Source organism: Peromyscus maniculatus, chromosome 22 (assembly GCF_049852395.1).
Source record: "Peromyscus maniculatus bairdii isolate BWxNUB_F1_BW_parent chromosome 22, HU_Pman_BW_mat_3.1, whole genome shotgun sequence".
Classification (NCBI taxonomy): Eukaryota; Metazoa; Chordata; class Mammalia; order Rodentia; family Cricetidae; genus Peromyscus; species Peromyscus maniculatus.
This window is the reverse complement of record NC_134873.1, coordinates 1,583,944-1,593,262: the sequence shown is the minus strand read 5'-3', so window position 1 is coordinate 1,593,262 and position 9,319 is coordinate 1,583,944. Positions and strand designations below refer to the sequence as shown.

The window sequence follows — 9,319 nt, the reverse complement described above, 5'->3', positions numbered from 1 at the left end:
TTAGCTATTGGTCTGATCTCTTGGCTTTATCTTTGCATGGTTCTGTGTTTCTTATTGAATAAGATGGTTGCTTCTACACATAAACTGTTGAACAGTCTCATCACCCTCCTCTTCCCTGTCTTCCCTCTCATAATCACTATTCTACTCTCTGTTTGTTCAAAGTCAAGATCTGTAGCTTGCACATGAATGAGATCACACAGCATTTGACTCTGTGTGTCTCGTTTATAAAATTAACATTAATCCTTTTGGGGAATGCTAGAATGAAAATGAATTCTTTGTATGCTTATTAAAATGTAATAAATGTTTTAAAGAAACCTTTTATAATACTTTACTTGAAAGTATCCTCCACCTGGAAAGAGCCCTGGGAGCTGTCAGGCATGTCACATACAGGGAGCCAGTTGTTCCAGTTTCTTCTGGTTCTAGGCCTTCACTCAACCCCTGTATCCTAAGCTACCTTGTCTGAAAATGGCCTTTCCAGGATCTCCAACCACTGCAAGGTTAAAGGGTTAATGGACGGCTCTCACCCTTTGTCCCCTCAACTCTCAAGTGTAATGAGCCATGACAGCCACCCCTTGAAGATAAGGGGAAGACAGGAAGGTCCTTCTGAGCCCTAAAGCTCAAAAAAGGGTCAGACTTTCAAGACTAAGAGGCCTTTGAAAGTGAAGGGCCTGTCTCACTAAACAGATGATATCCAAAGCTAAGGGCCACTGCCAACCTGGCCAGAAAGCAATGGGAGAGAAGACCTCGAATGATCTAAAGGGACCATGGTGTGTTATAATAAGCCCCAAGGGAGAAGAAATGTACAATTCTTGCATTAACATCTTATACATTGGCTGTAGATGTGCAATGGTCCCAACTCCACAAAACAGCCAATGTCCTGGGATAGAAGGTTCATCCAAAATCAGACTTTTGTGAGCCTGGTGTGGTGATGCATGGCTATAATCCCAGCACTTGAGAAACAGCAGCACAATGATAAGTTTCAGGCCAGCCTGGGCTACACAGGGAGCTCTTGTCTTCTAATGGGGTGAGGGGCAGGACTGAGGGAAAGAAGTGGAGAGATGTTGGTACTTCTTAACCAAATCAGAATGTGATATGATGTGGCCTTGTGGGGTTAACTTCAGCCTTCAGGAAAGGAATATGCAGAAAATATTTTTTGTTTGTTTATATTTTTATGTTTTCTTTTTCTTTGTTGATGTAGCCTAAGGCTGTACAGTTATGTGTGTGCATGTGCGTGCGCGTGCATACGTGTGTGTGTGTGTGTGTGTGTGTGTGTGTGTGTGTGTGTGTGTGTGTGTGTGTAAAGATGAGCTTATTTTTATTTTATATATGTGAGTGTTTGCCCTGCATCTAACACACCTGGTGCTTGTGGAGGCCAGAAGAGGGTGTTAGAGCCCCTGGATCTGGTAATCAAACCAGGATCCTCTGCAAGAGCAGAAAGTGCTCTTTACCACTGACTGAGCCATCTCTCCAGGCCTTAAGCTGTGAGTTTGAATGACCTCCTCTTTTTTCTTTCTTCCCTCTGTTCTCAGACCTATAACTAAGCCATCTCCAAGGTCTTCTCTTACACAAACAATGATGGGCTAAATTGTGGATAGATGCTGTGCTAAGTGGAGGAGTAAGGGACAGGAGGAAAGGCAGGACAGTAAATGAGTTCATCTCATACACACACTTGAATACAGCCTCACATCTTGTGTGCAGTTGACACCTACATAATCCTTTATGGACACAGTCCCACATAGACTCTTCAGACAAACAGTCACACACAACCTTCAGAAATGCAAATCCATATTGTCAAACCAGACATACAATTCCAGCCCTACAGAATGTACTAGAAGGAAAACTCCAACCCAAGGAAGCAAGCTGCAACCACCAAAACACAGATATCAGATAACTTCACATGAACAAATGCCAAAGAAGGAAAACACACACACACACTACCACCAAAAAATAACACAAATTAACAAACACTGGTCACTAATATCCATTAATATCAATGGAATCAATTTGCCTGTAAAAAGACACAGGTTCACAGAATGGATACAGAAACAGGATCCATCCTTCTGCTGCATACAAGAAACACACCTCAACCTGAAAGACAGACATTACCTCATAGCAAAGATTGGGAAAAAAACTTTCCAATCAAATGGACCTAAGAAACAAGCTGGTGTAGCTATCCTAATATCTATCAAAGTAGACAAAAAAAAGAGACCTCTGACTATAACTCATTTGTTTAGCCTTTTTTAAAACTATGACCAATAACAATTTGTAACCAATCCATCTTAAATGAAATCAAATATTTACAAACAATATTTTGGTAATTTGGGCATAGTTTTCTATACTACTTCCTGCTGACTGGGGGCACATTTTTATTGAATTCTAGAGAGTCTTTAATTTCTTTCTTTATTTCTTCCTTGATCCATTTGGTGATTCAGTTAAGCATTATTCCGTTTCCATGGAATTGTAGGCTTTCTTTAATTTTTGTGGTTGTGTTGTGGAACCTCCTTTACATACTTATCCTCCATTTTCTGAAAATGACCTTGAAGCATGGTGTGAGTAATTTACTGATAAATCTAATCTTGAATTCTTGGTGAAGACTTAGGAGAGCCTATGATAAGGTTGACTTCATTTACCAATCCATCCTGGTTCCATGAGATGCAATTGGAATTTCTAGTGAAACTTCAGCAAAATCAAAATGTTTAACATCTAATTATTCACTAACCAATCCATTTAAACTCTAAGAGATGGCATTGAACTGTTCTAGCTTACTATCTCAAGAAGCAAAAAATAACTACAGCTATTTCAATCTGGACCAAAGATGTATTTGTGTATCCTTTGGATCCTTTCTTGCCTTCAAATGTACTTATTTACCCCACTGAAAATTGTCATATACAAGTTTTATAGCACAAGAGAATAAACCTTTGGAAAGGCATTTTCTCTTTTCTGTTCCCTTACTCAAACATAATGGCATCTACTCTAATGTTAATGGGCTTTATTTTCTCAAGGCATGACACACTCCCCTACTATGTATAAAGACTACATAGGATACATGTTAGAGTCTGTGTGGCAGGCCTTCCATTAGTCTTAGATTATTCAACATATAGATGATATCCTGTTGACTTGATCCAAAGAGGAAGAGCTACAATTCATATATGACATGACTCAGGGGATGCCAGAAAACAAACACAAAATAATGGATTTATTGTTGAATCAAAATGGTACAATAATCAGGCCCTGTCTAATATTTAGATAAACTAGTTACTAGAAACTGTTAAACCACACAAACACAGAAATGTCCATTAGAGAAGATAACTTAAAAACATCTGATGACTTTGGAAATTATTAGGGGCTATTAATTGGCTGTGCTCTTCATTAGGAGTAACTAATGATACACTAACCTTTGTATTTAAAATTGTTGAAGGATAGGCCACATTGGATAGTCCTATCTACACTAAGAGGGGCATTTGTATATCCTGTGTATCTTTGGTCCCTCTTAAACTTACTTATTTGACCCACCAAATTGTCTCATACACTTATTATAGCACAAGAGGAGAACCTTTGAAATGGATTTATTTACACCATAAGGGGTAAAAATACTAGCAGCCCATCTTACATTTATTGCTCAATTAGTAAATCAGGGCAGGACCAAATGTCAAAAATTATACATATTTGGTTGTTGCTGTATTATATTACCCTTAGATAACAATCAGTTGAAGTGTTTTAAAGAATTGCATGGACTTTCAAATCATTTACTCATTACTATGGAAAGATAGGAAATCATTATCTAGCTGTCAATATAGGGTTTTCCTAATGTGACCTTAATTTGTAATTACAAAAATTGTCCAAACTTCTTTCATTCTACAGCCTGAAACTTATTATATTATTGATTGCTCACTAATGAATTAGGAGAGATTTATAGTCCAGATATTCATCCATCTATTAATATCTTTTTCCTGAGCTCAACAGGTGGAACTGGCTGTATTCATTCACATATTACAGTTAGTTTATAAACTGTCAAGCTGGCGTAGCTACCCTAATATCTAACAAAAGAGACCTCCAACCAAAATTAATCAAAAGAGATGAAGGACATTTCATACTCACCAAAGGAAAAATTCACCAAGAAACATCTCAATTCTCAATATCTATGCCCCAAATGCAAGGGGACACACATTCATAAAAGAAAAATTAATGAAGCATAAATCATACATTGAATCCCACACATTAATATTGGGAGACTTCAAAGGTTTTATTAATAAAAAAACCCATAGCCAGATATTGGCATAAAACCTGAAAGATCAGAGAGGCAGAGAGAGCAATCCACTATTTCTCACCCCTACGAAATCCTCCACCAAAAGAGAGTAGATTCCTGTTTCCTCATACCTTATATACCTTTCTGTGTCATATCATATTACTTCCTGAGATTAAAGGCATGTGTGTTTCCCTAGCAAAGGCCTGAGATCTCAAGTGCTGGGATTAAAGGTGTGTGCCACCATGCCTGGCTCTGTTCCCAGTGTGGCCTTGAACTCACAGAGATCCAGATGGATCTCTCTCCTGAGTGATAGGATTAGGGATGTGTGCCACCACTGTCTGGCCTCTATGTCTAATCTAGTGGCTGGCTATGTCCTCTGATCCCTAGATAAGTTTATTAGGGTACACTGTATATCAGCACATTTCCCCTTTTCTGTCTAAAATAAAATAAGGTTATAACTAATATAAGAAAACTATATACAATAAGTTCAATAAGTATATACAACATATACAGTCAAAAATTACATTAACAGTGTCCAGTCTATTAACTTTCACAAATTCAAACAAAAACTCCATTATTTATCATATCTTCATGAGTCCAAAACGTTGTACCTAAATCACATTCTACCCTAACTTGTTTTTTTAAATTTTATAATTAATTTAATTTTACCTATCAGCCATGGATTGCCCCTGTCCTCCCTCCTCCTACGCCTCCCCCACCCTCCCCCCAAACCACTCCCCATTCCCACCTCTGCCAAGGCAAGGACTCCCCTGGGGATTCAGCTCAACCTGGGAGATTCAGTTGGGGCAGGTTCAGTCCCCTCCTCCCTTCACCTAGGCTGAGCAAAGTATCCCAGCATAGGTCCTAGGTTCCAAAAAAGCCAGCTCATGCATTAAGGACAGGTCCCGGTCCCACTGCCTGGGGGCCTTCTAAATAGTTCAAGCTAATCGACTGTCTCACTTATCCAGAGGGCCTGATCCAGTTGGGGGCTCCTTGGCTATTGGTTCATAGTTCATGTGTTTCCACTAGTTTGGCTATTTATCCCTGTGCTTTTTCCAATCATGGTCTCAACATCTCTTGCTCATGTAATCCCTTCTCTCCCCCCCACCCCTTGGACTCCTGCAGTTCCACCTGGGGCTTGGCCGTGGATCTCTGCATCTGCTTCCATCAGTCACTGGATAAGAGTTCTAGCGGGGTGGGGTTGGGGTCGCGCTCGGTGGATCCACCCCCTTGAAACGCCCCTCTCGGGGAGGTGGGGGGGGGGGGCGAAGCGCCAGTCCCCAGGCGAACCGCGCTCAAAAAAAAAAAAAAAACCTTCGCTCCGTGCGCGCGCTGCCGCCCGCCCTTAGGCTCCCTGAGGGCCGCGTCACGTGACCGCGCCCAGCCAAGGCGGCTGCGGCGGCGGAGGTGGCAGAGGCAGCGCAAAGGCAGCTGCCCCGTCAACGTGGAGCGGGAAGGCATGGAGGTGTGGAGTCCAAGGGGAGCGTCGGAGTGGAACGGATTTATGCATCTCAGGATTGAGGGGAAGAAACAAGTCATGGGCCAGCGGTCAGGATACTTCTCTGGGAATTGTTGCTGCTGATACTACTTCACAGAGTTCGTACAATGAGTGTTTGGTTTAAGGAAGATTTTCATATTTAAAAGATGTTCATCTTGGAAATATATCAAGTGAAAATTTCATTCTCTTGGAAAACATTTTCCTCCTAATAAATTATACTTGCAATGGGCGACATGGCCAACAACTCCGTTGCATATAGTGGTGTGAAAAACTCTCTGAAAGAAGCTAATCATGATGGAGACTTTGGAATTACATTCGCAGAGCTGCGGGCACTCATGGAGCTCAGGTCCACAGATGCGTTACGGAAGATACAGGAGAGCTATGGAGATGTCTATGGGATCTGCACCAAGTTGAAAACATCTCCCAATGAAGGTTTAAGTGGAAATCCTGCAGATTTGGAAAGAAGAGAAGCAGTGTTCGGAAAGAACTTTATACCTCCTAAGAAGCCAAAAACCTTTCTTCAATTAGTATGGGAAGCATTACAAGATGTCACTTTAATTATCCTAGAAATTGCAGCCATAGTGTCATTGGGTCTTTCTTTTTATCAACCTCCAGAAGGAGATACTGCACTTTGTGGAGAAGTTTCGGTCGGGGAAGAAGAAGGGGAAGGTGAAACCGGGTGAATCAAAGGAGCTGCGATCCTCTTGTCGGTCGTGTGTGTGGTGTTGGTGACAGCCTTCAATGACTGGAATAAGGAGAAGCAGTTCCGAGGTTTGCAGAGTCGGATCGAACAGGAACAGAAGTTCACGGTCATCAGGGGTGGTCAAGTCATCCAGATACCTGTAGCCGACATCACGGTGGGAGACATTGCCCAAGTGAAGTACGGCGATCTCCTCCCGGCTGACGGCATACTGATTCAAGGCAATGACCTAAAATTTGATGAAAGTTCGTTGACGGGTGAATCTGATCATGTTAAGAAGTCTCTAGATAAGGATCCCTTACTTCTATCGGGTACTCATGTCATGGAAGGTTCTGGAAGAATGGTAGTTACAGCTGTAGGTGTGAATTCTCAAACTGGAATTATATTCACCTTACTGGGAGCTAGAGGTGAAGAAGAAGAAAAGAAAGATGAGAAGAAAAAAGAAAAGAAAAATAAGAAACAAGATGGAGCTATTGAGAATCGCAACAAAGCAAAAGCTCAGGACGGCGCAGCCATGGAGATGCGGCCCTTAAAGAGCGAAGAAAGAGTGGATGGCGACGAAAAGGACAAGAAGAAAGCAAATCTGCCCAAAAAAGAAAAATCCGTTCTTCAGGGGAAGCTGACGAAACTGGGCGTTCAGATTGGCAAAGCAGGTCTACTGATGTCTGCCATCACAGTTATCATCCTAGTGTTATATTTTGTGATTGATATCTTCTGGGTCCAGAAGAGACCGTGGCTTGCTGAGTGCACCCCGATCTACATACAGTACTTTGTGAAGTTCTTCATTATTGGAGTCACGGTTCTGGTGGTCGCAGTGCCCGAAGGTCTTCCGCTGGCGGTCACCATCTCATTGGCCTACTCAGTCAAGAAAATGATGAAGGATAATAACTTAGTGAGGCATCTGGATGCTTGTGAAACCATGGGGAATGCTACAGCGATCTGTTCAGATAAAACGGGAACACTGACAATGAACAGAATGACGGTTGTGCAAGCGTACATAAATGAACAGCATTACAAAAAGGTTCCTGAACCAGAAGCCATTCCTCCGAATATTCTGTCCTATCTAGTAACAGGAATTTCTGTGAATTGTGCTTATACATCAAAAATACTGCCACCAGAGAAAGAGGGTGGAGTACCTCGTCATGTGGGTAATAAAACAGAATGTGCCTTGTTGGGATTTCTCTTGGATTTAAAACGGGACATTACACTATTGTGTTCAATACCTTTGTGCTGACGCAGCTTTTCAATGAAATAAATGCCCGGAAAATTCATGGTGAAAGAAATGTGTTTGAAGGAATCTTTAATAATGCCATCTTTTGCACCATTGTGCTAGGCACCTTTGTGGTCCAGATACTAATTGTGCAGTTTGGTGGGAAACCTTTCAGCTGCTCAGAACTTTCAATAGAACAGTGGCTGTGGTCAATATTCCTGGGAATGGGGACCTTACTCTGGGGCCAGCTTATTTCAACAATTCCAACTAGCCGTTTAAAATTCCTAAAAGAAGCTGGTCATGGAACACAAAAGGAAGAAATACCTGAGGAGGAGTTAGCCAAGGGTGTTGAAGAGATTGATCATGCCGAAAGGGAGTTGCAGCGTGGCCAGATCTTGTGGTTTAGAGGTCTGAACAGAATCCAAACACAGATTCGAGTGGTGAATGCATTTCATAGTTCTTTATATGAAGGGTTAGAAAAGCCAGAATCAAGAAGTTCAATCCACAACTTTATGACACACCCTGAGTTTAGGATAGAAGATTCAGAGCCTCCATCCCTCTTATTGATGACATAAAATTTATACTTTAAGAAAAGTTTAAAGAATCAGAATAGAATCAAAAGAGTTGAGATTAGTAATAGAATAGTCCCTTAATTAATTTTGCTTTTGTCCTGTACCATAGCAGAAGATGGCTCTTATTCTGGCATGATACAGGGAGTTTGCATTTTCCTTTTAACAACATGCTTGAGTTTAAAGAAGGAGAGAGCCATTCTCCAACTCCAAAGTCAGCTTTAAATTTTAATTGAACTGGGACTATTAGAAAACCAATAGTGTTAAATCTTTAGAGAAAAGCAGAAACAAACATTTAGGAAGACATAAAATTTTTTAGATAATATATACCCATACACCGTTTCACTCTGTTTCTTGGGATAGATGATTGTCCCTTTTCTTCAGTTGTCTCATTTGTCCAGTGTTCTTCAAATTCCTTAACCTTCATTCTCCTAAAAGACAAAAACCTTTCCCCAAGACTAATTTGGGGATGTTTCCTTTTGACAAGTTATTATCTGATTAAATGAAAAGGCATGTTTTATTGATACCAGTTAGTTTAAATTGGATGTTCATGCTGGTTGATGAACTATCACCTCCTCTAATTAAGAGGTCTCTCTTGTTCAAATCGAACCTTTATCAATTTTGATGGTACCCACAGCTTATCTTCTCCTGTAGAAACAAAAGCAAAACCTCGTCCCCAATGTAATACATACCCTGTTTTCCATTCTGAGGTCAGCACATCCTTAAAGTATATAGGCTGATTTAATTCTGTAGTTTTTTCTATTATCCAATGTCTCTCTGCAGCTGTTGTTCCTTTCTCATTGGCATTCAGAAAATTCAAAGTCAGAAGAGCATTATGCAGTCTATTTCTGGGGGTTTTGTTACCCATTTCTGTTTATTTAGCATATCCTTTAGAGTTCTGTTTGATCTTTCTATAACTGCTTGACCTGTAGGATTATGTGGTATGCCTGTAATATGCTTTATATTGTAATAAGCAAAAAACTGTTTCATTTTAACAGAGACATATGATGGAGCATTGTCAGTTTTGATTTGTTCAGGTATACCCATGATGGCCATAACTTCTAGCAAATGAGTGATTACAGAATCAGCTTTTTCA

At 40.6% G+C, this 9,319-nt stretch overlaps 1 pseudogene; it reads left to right on the top strand.

Annotated features, from left to right (window-relative positions):
• The first annotated feature begins 5,942 nt into the window (after window positions 1-5,942).
• On the top strand, window positions 5,943-8,243 carry LOC102926608 (plasma membrane calcium-transporting ATPase 1 pseudogene; annotated as a pseudogene).
• The last annotated feature ends 1,076 nt before the right edge of the window (window positions 8,244-9,319 follow it).